The sequence below is a fragment of the Monodon monoceros genome, unplaced genomic scaffold (assembly GCF_005190385.1).
Source record: "Monodon monoceros isolate NGI ecotype Baffin Bay Population unplaced genomic scaffold, NGI_Narwhal_1 Super_Scaffold_9, whole genome shotgun sequence".
In the NCBI taxonomy this organism is placed as follows: domain Eukaryota; kingdom Metazoa; phylum Chordata; class Mammalia; order Artiodactyla; family Monodontidae; genus Monodon; species Monodon monoceros.
The window spans coordinates 4,091,970-4,105,329 of NW_021703786.1; the positions used below are offsets into that span (position 1 = coordinate 4,091,970).

The following is a 13,360-nucleotide window of genomic DNA, read 5'->3' on the forward strand; positions in this document are numbered from 1 at the left end:
TAATCAGCATCCACATCAAGAAACATAACGTTAAAGGAACTACCAGGACCCTGAAGTCTGTCTCCTACTCGCCGAGTTCCTTTCTAATTACTAGCGCTTGCCCTCCCCACCCCCAGTCAAGGTAACAGCTACTCTTTTGCTTCCAGCAACATAGATTGGTTTTGCTCTTTTTGTGCTTTACATAAAATGGAATTGTGAAGTCAGTTAACTTTGTAACTCGTTTGTTCTACAAACCTTTGACACTTATATTGCCAAATCTTTCAGTCCTTTCTGTTATGAATTTTTGATACTGTTACATTATTAAAGAAGGTCTTCCCAATTTATATTATGTATTAACATATCATATATAGATAACTTATTTTTGTTTATTCATGAGGTTGGGCCCCAAATGGATAACCACGTGCACTTATTCCACCATCATTTATTCAATAACCATCCTTTTCCACTTTTACCACTAATTTGAAATACAACTTTAATACATACTAAATTGCATCTGGATACACAGCTCTGTTTCTTTCTTTTTTTTTTTTTAAGCATCTTTATTGGAGTATAATTGCTTTACATTGTTGTATTTGTTGCTGCTGTATAACAGTGAATCAGCTATACGTATACATATATCCCCATATCCCCTCCCTCTTGCGTCTCCTTCCCTCCCTCCCTATCCCACCCCTCTAGGTGGTCACAAAGCACCGAGCTGATCTCCCTGTGCTATGCAGCTGCTTCCCACTAGCTATCTATTTTATATTTGGTAGTGTATATATGTCCATGCCACTCTCTCACTTCATCCCAGCTTACCCTTCCCCCTCCCCATATCCTCAAGTCCATTCTCTACATCTACATCTTTATTCCTGCCCTGCCCCTAGGTTCTTCAGAAACATTTTTTTTTTTTTTTAGATTCCATATATATGTGTTAGCATACGGTATTTGTTTTTCTCTTTCTGAATTACTTCACTCTGTATGACACACTCTAGGTCCATCCACCTCACTACAAATAACTCAGTTTTTGTTTCTATTTATGGCAGAGGAATATTCCATTGTATATATGTGCCACATCTTCTTTATCCATTTATCTGCCACTGGACACTTAGGTTGCTTCCATGTCCTGGCTATTGTAAATAGTGCTGCAATGAACATTGTGGTATATGACTCTTTTTGAATTATGGTTTTTTCAGGGTATATGCCCAGTAGTGGGATTGCTGGGTCATATGGTAGTTCTATTTTTAGTTTTTTAAGGAACCTCCATACTGTTCTCCATAGTGGCTGTATCAATTTTCATTCCCACCGACAGTGCAAGAGGGTTCCCTTTTCTCCACACCTTCTCCAGCATTTATTGTTTGTAGATTTTTTGGTGATGGCCATTCTGACCGGTGTGAGGTGATAGCTCATTGTAGCGTTGATTTGTATTTCTCTAATGATTAGTGATGTTGAGCATCCTTTCATGTGCTCGTTGGCAATCTGCATCTCTTCTTTGGAGAAATGTCTGTTTAGGTCTTCTGCCCATTTTTGGATTGGGTTGTTTGGTTTTTTGATATTGAGCTGCATGGGCTGCTTGTATATTTCGGAGATTAATCCTCTGTCAGTTGCTTCGTTTGCAAATATGTTCTCCCATTCTGAGGGTTGTCTTTTCGTCTTGTTTATGGTTTGCTTTGCTGTGCAAAAGCTTTTAAGTTTCATTAGGTCCCATTTGTTTATTTTTGTTTTTATTTCCGTTTCTCTAGGAGGTGGGTCAAAAAGGATCTTGCTGTGATTTACGTCATAGAGTGTTCTGCCTGTGTTTCCCTCTAAGAGTTTTATAGTGTCTGGCCTTACATGTAGGTCTTTAATCTATTTTGAGTTTATTTTTGTGTATGGTGTTAGGGAGTGTTCTAATTTCATTCCTTTACATGTACATAGCTCTCTTTCTAAACAAACCACTCTGTTCCGTTGATCCATTTCTCTCTACCACTACATTATTATTTTAATTACTCTAGCTTTTTAGTTCTAGGTTCATTGTTTAGTTCTAGGTTCATTGTTATTGTTAGGTTAAGTCTAATATTTTTTTAACTTCTTGATTTTGATCATCTGCATGATCTTTAGAATCATTTTACCATTGTAATAAAATTTCAATTGGGACTTTCTTTTTTTAATTGGAATTACATTGAATATAGAGGGTGGTTTGGGAGAAGCGAACGTGATTTGTTTCTCCATTCATTTAGATCTTTGTTGATGTTTTGGAAAGAAACAAATATATCTTGCTTCATGTAGGTCTTAAGTATTTCTTGTTAGATCTGAATAAGTATGCTATAGTTTGATGCTATTGGAAATGGGAATTTTTTTACCATTATATTTTCTAATTGATGATTAATAAAGATTAATTTTTGAATGGTTATTCTCTGTGATGCCACTTTATTGAACTCCCTTATGCTAGTTATTTTTCAGTTATTTATCTTAGGTTTTCTAGGTAGACATTTGAAATTAATTACTTTGTCTCCTTCACAAATTTTTACTTTTTCTAAATACTGTTGAATAGGAGCTACAAAAGTGAACAAGAAATTAATTTCCATGATATTTGAGTCATTTTACATTTTTGATTTTTTTAAAGAAGCTAGCATTATCTTGCTTAATGAATAAGTTTTACAGTTCACCATTGAACTACTCAGGTTTGAACTGCATGTGTACACTTACACACGGATTTTTTTTTTTTCCAGTGGTATATACTGCAATACTATACAATCTGAGGTTGGTTAAATCCTTAAGTGCAAAACCACAGATGTGGAGGGCCTACTGTAAAGTCATACTTGGATTTTCCACCCTGTGGAGGATCAGTGTCCCTAACCCCCCACATTGTTCAAGGGTCAGCTGTATACCATTCCAATTCTTTTTGTTTGTTTGTTTTTGTTTTTTTGTTTTGTTTTGTTTTGTTTTGTTTTGTGGTACGTGGGCCTCTCACTGTTGTGGCCTCTCCTGTTGCGGAGCACAGGCTCTGGACGCGCAGGCTCAGCGGCCATAGCTCACGGGCCCAGCCGCTCCGCGGCATGTGGGATCCTCCCGGACCAGGGCACGAACCCGTGTCCCCTGCATCAGCAGGTGGACTCTCAACAACTGCACCACCAGGGAAGCCCCCATTCCAATTCTTGTGAAACAGTTTAAGTAATAGAAATGTTATCTGTTCCTTGAAGGTTTGAAAATGTTTCATATACCAAGTGATTTGGGCCTAGATCTTTCAGGAGAAGAGATATTTCCTACTTATTTTAATGTCTTCTAAGGTTGTTCTATTCAGGGTTTTGTTCTCTTCTTGAATAATTTTGTTAATGTACATCTTCCTAGAAAATTTTTCCTTTCATCAAGATATTAAAATTTACCGAACATTAACATGGAATTTTTTTAGATTTTTAATCCTTATTTTTGATGATGTTGCTTTTTATTTCATAGATGTACTGCACTTTTTTTTTTCTTTTTTCTTTTTTTTTTTTGCCACACCACATGGCTTCTGGGATCTCAGTTCCCCAACCAGGGATTGAACCCAGGCCTCCACAGTGAAAGCACTGAATCCTAACCACTAGACCACCAGGGAACTCACAACACAATTTTTACAAGTAATCACACCCATAAGTTTCTATAGGTCGTATTTTAATAATGACTCAACAGTATATAATGTTTCCTTATTTTAAAGTGTTTTAAATATTTTCTAGTTATATAGTTCCCTTTTGATTACTGATTTCTAGTTTAATTCCAGAGGTTAGAGAGCATATTCTATGTGGTATTGATCCTTTGACGATATACCCAGCATATAGTCAATTTTATGGAATGTTTCCCATCTTGTGGAAAGCATGTATATTCTACAGTTGTTGAGTGCAGTGCTTCCTATATGTCAGTTAGGTCACAGTTGTTAATCATGTGGTTCACATTTTCCATTTACTTTTAGAATTTTCTATTTCATTAATCTTTCTTTGGTCACCTTTTATTGTATTGTCTTTTACTGAGAGAGAGGTGTTTTATAATCTCTATTTAGTTCGGCTAATTTTCGCTTAACATATCCTAAGCCTGTATTATTAGGTGTATACTATTTAGTATTGTTGTATTCTGACAAGATATTGATTCTCTTCATTTCTAGAATGTTTCTTGCCTTAAAATCAACTTAGTCTAATTGTGTAATGGTTGGTGGTTTGGTTTGGTTTCCAATTACTGTAAATATAGTTTTGTTGTTGTTGTTTTTTAGCTGTGTTGCATCTTTGTTGCTGTACGTGGGCTTTCTCTAGTTGCGGGGAGTGGGGGCTACTCTCCTTTGTGGTGCATGGGCTTCTCATTGCGGTGGATTCTCTTGCTGTGGAGCACAGGCTCTAGGTGCACGGGCTTCAGTAGTTGCAGGACACGGGCTCAGTAGTTGTGGCACGTGGACTCAGTAGTTGCTGTGTGGAGGCTCTAGGGTGCACGGGCTTCAGTAGCTGTGGTGTGTGGGCTCAGTAGTTGTGGCTTGCAGGCTCTAGAGCTCAGGCTCAGTAGTTGTGGCACACGGGCTTAGTTGTTTTGTGACATGTGGGATCTTCCCAGACCAGGGATCAAATCCATGTCCCCTGCATTGGCAGGTAGATTCTTTCTTTTTTTTTTTTTTACATTTTTCTAAATTTATTTATTTATCTATTTATGGCTGTGTTGGGTGTTCGTTGCTCTGTGAGGGCTTTCTCCAGCTGTGGTAAGCGGGGTCCACTCTTCATCACGGTGCGCGGGCCTCTTACTGTCGCGGCCTCTCTTGTTGTGGAGCACAGGCTCCAGACGCGCAGGCTCAGTAATTGTGGCTCACGGGCCTAGTTGCTCCGCGGCATGTGGGATCTTCCCAGACCAGGGCTCGAACCCGTGTCCCCTGCATTGGCAGGCAGACTCTCAACCACTGAGCCACCAGGGAAGCCTGGCAGGTGGATTCTTAACCACTGCACTAGCAGGGAATTCCCATAAATATAGTTTTTAAAGTTATAATTAAGATGCAATATTAGTTTCAGGTGTACAACATTGAGAATGATATTTTTATACATTATGCAATGATTACGACAATAAAACCAGTTATTACCCATCACCATACAAAGTTGTTACAATATTTTTGACTGTATTCCCTATGTATAAATTACAGCCCTGTGACTTATTTATTTTATATCTGGAAGTTTGTACCTCTCAATCCCCTTCACCTATTCTGCATCCACCCTGTTCTGTCTCCCCTCTAGCAACCACCTGTTCTCTATTTATGAGTCTGTTTCTGTTATATTTTGTTCATTTTATTTGTTTGTTTGTTTTGTTTTTTAGGTTCCACATGTAAATGAGATCATACAGTATTTGTTTTTTTCTGTCTGAGTTATTTTACTTACCATGATATCCTTCAAGTCCATCCATGTTGCCACAGATGGCGAGATTCTTTTTTATGGCTGAGTAATAGTATGTATATATTATGTATAATATATATAACATTATATCATTATATATATATATGTTTATATATACATACCACATCTTTATTTATTCATCCGTCTCTGGACACTTAGGTTGCTTCCATATCTCGGCTTTTGTAAATAGTGCTGCAACAAAATACATATATCTTTTTGAATTAGTGTTTTATTTTTCTTCAGATAAATACCCAGAAGTGGAATTGCTGGATCATATGGTAGTTCTCTTTTTAGTTTTTTGAGGAACCTCCATACCATACTGTTTTCCAAAGTGGCTGCAACAATTTACAATCCCACCAACAGTGCATGAGGGTTCCTTTTCTCCACATCCTCACCGACACTTGTTGTTTGCTGTCTTTTTGATAATAACCATTGTTGACAGGTGTGAGGTGATATCTCACTGTGGTTTTGATTTACATTTCCCTGATGATTAGTGATGTTGAGCACCTTTTCATGTTCCTGTTGGCCATCTGTATATCTTCTTTGGAAAATGTCTCTTCAGATCCTCTGCCCACCTTTTTTTTTTCTTTTTTTGATAAATTTACTTTATTTTATTTAATTATTTTTGGCTGTGTTGGGTCTTCATTGTTGCACGCAGGCTTTCTCTACTTGCAGCGAGCAGGGGCTACTCTTCATTGTGGTGCACGGGCTTCTCATTGTGGTGGATTCTCTTGTTGCGAAGCACTGGCTCTAGGCATGCGGGCTTCAGTAGTTGTGGTGCACGGGCTCAGTAGTTGTGGCTCATGGACTCAGTAGCTATGGCTTGTGGGCTGTAGAGCACAGGCTCAGTAGTTGTGGTGCACGGGCTTAGTCGCTCCGTGGCATGTGGGATCTTCCCAGACCAGAGCTTGGATGCCTGTCCCCTGCATGAGCAGGTGGATTTTTAAGCACTGTGCCACCATGGAAGCCCCCTCTGCCCATTTTTAATTGGGGTGTCTGTTCTTTGATAATGAGTTGTATGAGTTCTTTTTATATTTTGGATATCAACACCTTATTGGATATATCATTTCCAAATGTCTCTCATTCAGTAGGTTGCCTTTTTGTTTTGTTGGTGGTTTCATTCTCTGTGCAAAAGCTTTTTAGTTCGGTGTAGTCCCATTTGTTTATTTTTGCTTTTGTTACCCTTGCTTGAGGAGACATATCCAAAAAAATATTGTTAAGACTGATGTCAAAGTGTGTGCTGCCTACGATTTCTTCTAGGAGATTTATAGTTTCAGGTCTTACACTTAAGTCTTAAATTCACTTTGTGTTTTTTTTGTGTGTGTGTGTGTATGGTGTAAGAAAGTAGTCCAGTTCATTCTTTTGCATGTAGCTGTCTAATTTTCTCAGCACCATTTATTGAAGGGACTGTCTCTTCCCCATTGTATATTCTTGCCTCTTATGTCATAGATTAATTGACTATGTAAGTGTGGGTTTATTTCAGGGCTCTTGATTCTGTTCCATTGATCTATGTGTCTGTTTTGGGCCAGTACCATACTGTTTCGATTACTGTACCTTTGAAGTGTAGGTTCATGTCTGGGAGCATGATACTTCCAGCTTTGCTCTTCTTTTTCTCAAGATAGCTTTGAACAAACCGATCACTAGAAATGAAAACAAACTGATCACTAGAAATGAAATAGAATATGTAATTTAAAAAGACTCCCTCTAAAGAAAAGTCCAGGACCAGATGGCTTGTTTGAATTCTACCAAACATAAAAGAAGACCTTTTACTGATCCTTCTCAAACTCTTCCAAAATACTGGAGAGGAGGGAACACTCCCAAAGACATTCTGTGAAGCCACCATCACCCTGGTAACAAAACCAAAGATACCACGAAAAAAGAAAATTACAGGCCAATTTCTCTGATGAATATAGATGCAGAAATTCTCAACAAAATATTAGCAAACTGAATCCAACAATACATAAAAAAGATCATACACTGTGACCAAGTGGGATTCATCCCCAGTTCACAAGGATGGTTCAACATATGCAAATCAATCGATGTGATACACCACACCAACAAAAGAAAAGACAAAAACTACATGATTATCTCAATAGATGCAGAAAAAGCATTTGACAAAATTCAACGTCCATTTGTGATAAAAATTCTTACCAAAGTGTTATAGAAGGAACATAACTCAACATAATAAAAGCTATTTATGACAAACCCACAAGCAATATAATACTCAATGGTAACAAGCTGAAAGCCTTCCCACTAAAATCTGGAACAAGACAAGGATGCCCACTCTCATCACTTCTCTTCAACATAGTATTGGAATTCCTAGCCAAGCAATCAGACAAGAAAAAGAAATAAAAGTTATCCAAGTTGGAAAAGAAGAGGTAAAATTGTCATTATATGCAGATGACATGATACTCTATATAAAAAACCCTAAAGACTCCACACAAAAACTGCTAGAACTGATAAATGAATTCATCAAGGTAGCAGGGTACAAGATTAACATACAGAAATCGGTTTCATTTCTTTACACTAACAATGAAATATCAGAAAGGGAATATAAAAATACAATACCTTTTAAAATCACACCAGAAGAAATAAAATGGGAATAAACCTAACCAATGAGGTGAAAATCTTATATGTTGAGAACTATAAAACATTAGTAAAGGTAATTGAAGATGGTTCAAAGAAATGCAAAGATATCCGATGCTCTTGGATTGGAAGAATTAATATTGTTAAAATGGCCATACTACCCAAAGCAATATACAGATTTAACCCAATCCCCATCAAATTACCCATGACATTTTTCATAGAACTAGAACAAATAATCCTAAAATTTATATGGAACCATAAAAGACTCAGAATTCCCAAAGCAATTCTGAAGAAAAAGAAGGAAGCCAAAGCAGTTCTGAGGAAAAAGAAGAAAGCAGGAGGCATAATCCTCCCAGACTTCATACAATACTAAAAAACTGCAGTAATGCAAGCGGCATGGTATTGGCACAAAAACAAATACTTATATCAATGGAACCTAATAGAGAGCCCAGAAATAAACCCACATACCTATGGTCAATTAATCTTCGACAAAGGAGGCAAGAATATAAAATGGGTAAAAGACAGTCTCTTCAGCAAGTGGGAAAGTTGTACAGCTGCATGAAATGAATGAAGTTAGGACACACCCTCACACCATACAGAAAAATAAACTCAAAATGGCTTAAAGACTTAAATGTAAGACAAGACACCATAAAACTCCTAGAAGAGAACATAGGCAAAACATTCTCTGAGGTAAATTGTACTAGTGTTTTCTTAGATCAGTCTCCCAAGGCAATAGAAATAAAAACAAAAATAAACAAATGGGATCTAATCACACTTACAAGCTTTTGCACAGCAAAGGCAACCAAAAACAAAACAAAAAGACAGTCTATGGGATGGGAGAAAATATTTGCAAATGATGCAACCGACAAAGGCTTAATTTCCAAAATATACAGACAGTTCATATAACTCAACTCAACAACAAAAACAAACAACCCAATCAAAAAATGGGCAGAAGACCTAAATATACATTTCTCAAAAGAAGACATACAGTTGGCCAATAATCACATGAAAAGATACTCAACATCACTAATTATTAGAAAAATGCAAATCAAAATTACAATGAGGTACCACCTCACACCAGTCAGAATGGCCATCATTAAAAAGCCTACACATAACAAATTCTGGAGAGGGTATGGAGAAAAGAGAACCCTTCTACACTGTTGATGGGAATGTAAGTTGGTGCAGCCACTATGGAAAACAGTATGGAGGTCAAACATATGTCCGGACAAAACTCTAATTCCAAAGGATACATGCACTCCTATGTTCATAGCAGCACTAGTCACAATAGCCAAGACATGGAAACAACCTAAGTGTCCATCAAAAGATGAATGGATAAAGATGCGGTACATATATACTATGGAATACTACTCAGCCATAAAAAAGAACAAAATAATGCCATTTGCAGCAACATGGATGCAACTAGAGATGGTCATACTAAGTGAAGTAAGTCAGAAAGGGAAAGACAAATACAATATGATATCACTTATATGTAGAATCTAAAATATGACCCAAATGAACCTATCTACAAAGCAGAAACAGACTCTCAGACATAGAGAACTGACTTGTGTTTGCCAAAGGGGGTGTGTGGGAGGGTTGGACTGGGAATTTGGGGTTAGTAGATGCAAACTATTATATATAGAATGGATGGACAACAAGGTCCTACTGTATAGCACAGGGAACTATATTCAATGTCCTGGGATAAACCACAATGTAAAAAGAATATAAGAAAGGATATATATATATCCTTTATATATATATCCTAAAAGATTGCTTTGGTTATTAGGGGTCTTTTGTGGTTCAATACTAATTTTAGGATTATTTGTTCTAGTTCTGTGAAAAATGCCATTGATATTTTGATAGGGATTGCACTGAATCTGTAGATTGCTTTGGGTAGTGTGGACATTTTAACAATATTGATGCTTCCAGCCCATGAGTACAGTATATCTTTTTATTTTTTTCTGTTGTCTTCAACTTTTTCCTCTGTGTCTTATACTTATCAGAGTACAGGCCTTTCACCTCTCTGTTTAAATTTATTCGTAAATATTTTATTCTTTTTGATGCAGTTGTAAATGGAATTTTCTTGATTTCTCTTTCTGATAGTTCATTATTAGTGTACAGAAATGCAACAGATTTCTGTATATTAGTTTTGTATCCTGCAACTTTACTGAATTCATTTATTAATCTGAGTAGTTTTTTGGTGGCATCTTTGGGTTTTTTTATATATAGTATCAATAGTGACAGTTTTACTTCTACCTTTCCAATTTAGATGCCTTTTATTTCTTTTTCTTATCTGATTGCTCTGGCTGGGACCTCCAATACTGTGTTGAATAAAAGTGGATGCAAGAATGAGCGTCCTTGTCTTGTTCCTGGTGTTAGCAGAAATGCTTTCAGCTTTTCAATGTGGAATAGTATGTTGGCTGTGGTTTTCTCATGTATGGCTTTTATTATGTTAAGGTGTGTTCCCTCTATATCCACTTTGTGAGAGTTTTTATCTGAAATGGATGTTGAATTTTGTCAAATGCTTTTTCTGTATCTTTTTGGATGATCACATGGTTTTTATCCTCTGTTTTGTTCATGTGGTATATCACATTGTTTTATTTACAGATGTCAAACCATCCTTGAATCCCTGGAATGAATCCTAATTGATCATGGTGTATGATTCTTTTAATCTGTTGTTGAATTTGGTTTGCTAATATTTTATTAATTTTTGCATCCGTGTTTATCAAGGACATTGTCCTATAATTTTTTGTATGTGTGTTGTGTCTTTGTTTTTGGTCTCAGGGTAATGCTGGCCTTGTAAAATGAATTTGGAAGTGTGGCCTTCTCTTTAGTTTTTTGGAGTAATTTGAGAAGTATAGGGATTAACTCTTCTTTCAGTGTTTGGTAGAAGTTACCTATGAAGCCATCTGGATCTGGACTTTTGTTTTGGGGGAGTTTTTTGATTATGTATTAATTTCCTTACTAGTAATCAGTCTATTCATATTTTCTATTTCTTCATGACTCTTTCATGGAAGATTGTCTGTCTCTAGGAATTTATCTATTTCTTCTAGATTGTCTAGTTTGGCATATCATTTTTCATAGTGTTTTCTTATGATCCTTTGTATTTCTGTGGGTCCATTGTAATTTCTCTTTTATTTCTGATTTAATTTATTTGGAGTTTATTTTTTTCTTGATGGCTGAAGGTTTGTCAATTTTATTTATCTTTTCAAAGAACCAACTCTTAGTTTCATTGATCCTTTCTATTGCTTTTTAAATCTCTATTTCATTTACTTTTGCTCTGATCTTTATTTCTTTCCTTCTACTAACTTGTTCCTCTTTTTCCACTTCCTTTAAATTTACACTTAGATTGTTTATTTGAGATTTTTTCTTGTTTCCTGAGGTAGGCCTTTATTGCTATAAACTTCCTTCTTAGAACTGCTTTTGCTGCATTGCATAGATTTTGGACAGTTGTGTTTCCATTTTCATTGTCTCAAGGTATTTTTTAAAATTTCTTCTTTTATTTCTTCATTGACTCATTGGTTGTTTAGTTGCCTGATGTTTCCACCTGTTTTCTTTACAGTTTTCTTCTTGTAGTCTTTCTACTGTGGTCAGAAAAGTTGCTTGGTATGATTTTAGTCTTCTTAAATTTACTGAGACTTGTTTTGTGGCCTAACATATGATCTGTCATGGAGAATGTTCCATGTGCACTTGAAAGAATGCATGTTCTGCTGCTTTTAATGGAATGTTCTGTATATATCTATTAGGTTCATGTGATCTAATGTGTTGTTTAAGGCCAGGGTTTCCTTATTGATTTTTTGTCTGGATGATCTGTCCATTGATGTAAGTGGGTTATTAAAGTCCCTTATTATTGTATTGCTATCTACTTCTCCCTTTATGTCTGTTAATATTTGCTTTGTATATTTAGGTGATTCTGTGTTGGGTGCATAAATGTTTACAAGTGTTATATTCTCTTGTTGGATTGACTCCTTGTTTTTTGTTATGGTCTTTGTTTTAAAGTCTATTTAATCTGATATGAGTATTGCTACCCCAGCTTTCTTTTGTTTCCATTGTATGGAATCTCTTCCCATGCCTTCACTTTCAATCTATTTGAGGCTTTAGATCTGAGGTAAGCCTCTTGCAGGCAGCATATAGATGGGTCTTTTTTTTTTTTCTTTAATCAGTGGCTTTTGATTGGAGCATTTAGTGCATTTACACTTAAAGTAATTATTGATAGGTATGTATTTATTACCACTTTAGTTGTTTTCTGGTTGTTTTTGTAGTTCTTCTGTGTTCCTATTTTCTTCTCTTGGTTTGTTTCTTTGTGATTTGTTGGATTTCTTTAGTTTATATTTGGATTCCTTTCTTTTTATTTTTTGTGTATCTATTAAAGGTTTATGGATTGTGGTTGCTGTGAGTGTCTTATATATTGACCTGTGTATAGCCATCTGTTTTAAGCTGATAGTCACTTAATTTTGAAGCCATTATAAAAACACTACGTTTTTATCTTCTCCACACATTTTATGTTTTTGATGTCATATTTTACATCTTTTTATTCTCTGAATCCCTTAACTACTTACTGTAGTTACAATTGATTGTATTACTTTTGTCTTTTAACCTTTGTACTGGCTTTTTAAATGGCTGATCCCTTGCCTTCACTATATATTTGCCTTTACCAGTGGGATTTTTTTCTTCCTTCCGTATGTTGTCTTATTTCTAGTTACAGCCTTTTCTTTTCTGCTTAAAGAAGACCTTTTAACATTTCTTGTCTGACTGGTTTAGTGGTGATGAACTCCTTTGTCTGGGAAACCCTTTATCTCTCCTTCAATTTTAAATGATAACCTTGCCAGATATTATATTTTATTTTATTTTTTCTTTCAGCACTTTAAATATATTATGCCACTCCCTTCTGGCCTGTAAATTTTCTGCTGAAAAATCAGCTGATGGTCTTATGGGGTTTCCCTTGTATGTGATTAGCTATATTTCTCTTGCTGACTTTAAGATTCCCTCTTTTGCCATTTTAGTTATAATATATTTCAGTGAGAATCTCTTTGGGTTCATCTTTTTGGGGACTCTGTGTTTCCTGTACCTGAATGTCTGTTTTCTTTTCCAGGTTAGGGAAATTTTTATTTCATTTTTTTCTTCAAATAAGCTTTTATTTCTACAAATAAGTTTTTTGGCCCTTTTTCTCTTCTCCTTATAGGACCCCTATAATGTAAATGTGGTACTCTTGATGTTGCCCTAGAGGTCTCTTAAACTCTCTTCATTTTAAAAACTTCTTTCTTCTTTTTGCTGTTCTGATTGTGTGATTTCCACTATTCGGTCTTCCAGATCACTTATCTATTCTCCTTTATTATCTAGTATGCTGTTATTCTCTCTATTGTATTCCCTCTATTGTATTGTATTCTTCAGTTCTGATTAGTACTTATATTTTCTAAGTGTTTCTT

At 35.9% G+C, this 13,360-nt stretch overlaps 1 protein-coding gene across 5 annotated transcripts in view; it reads left to right on the forward strand.

Annotated features, from left to right (window-relative positions):
• STXBP4 (syntaxin binding protein 4) overlaps nucleotides 1–13,360 on the forward strand; it is a 180,306-nt gene that overhangs the window by 60,989 nt on the left and 105,957 nt on the right. The window lies entirely within an intron of this gene.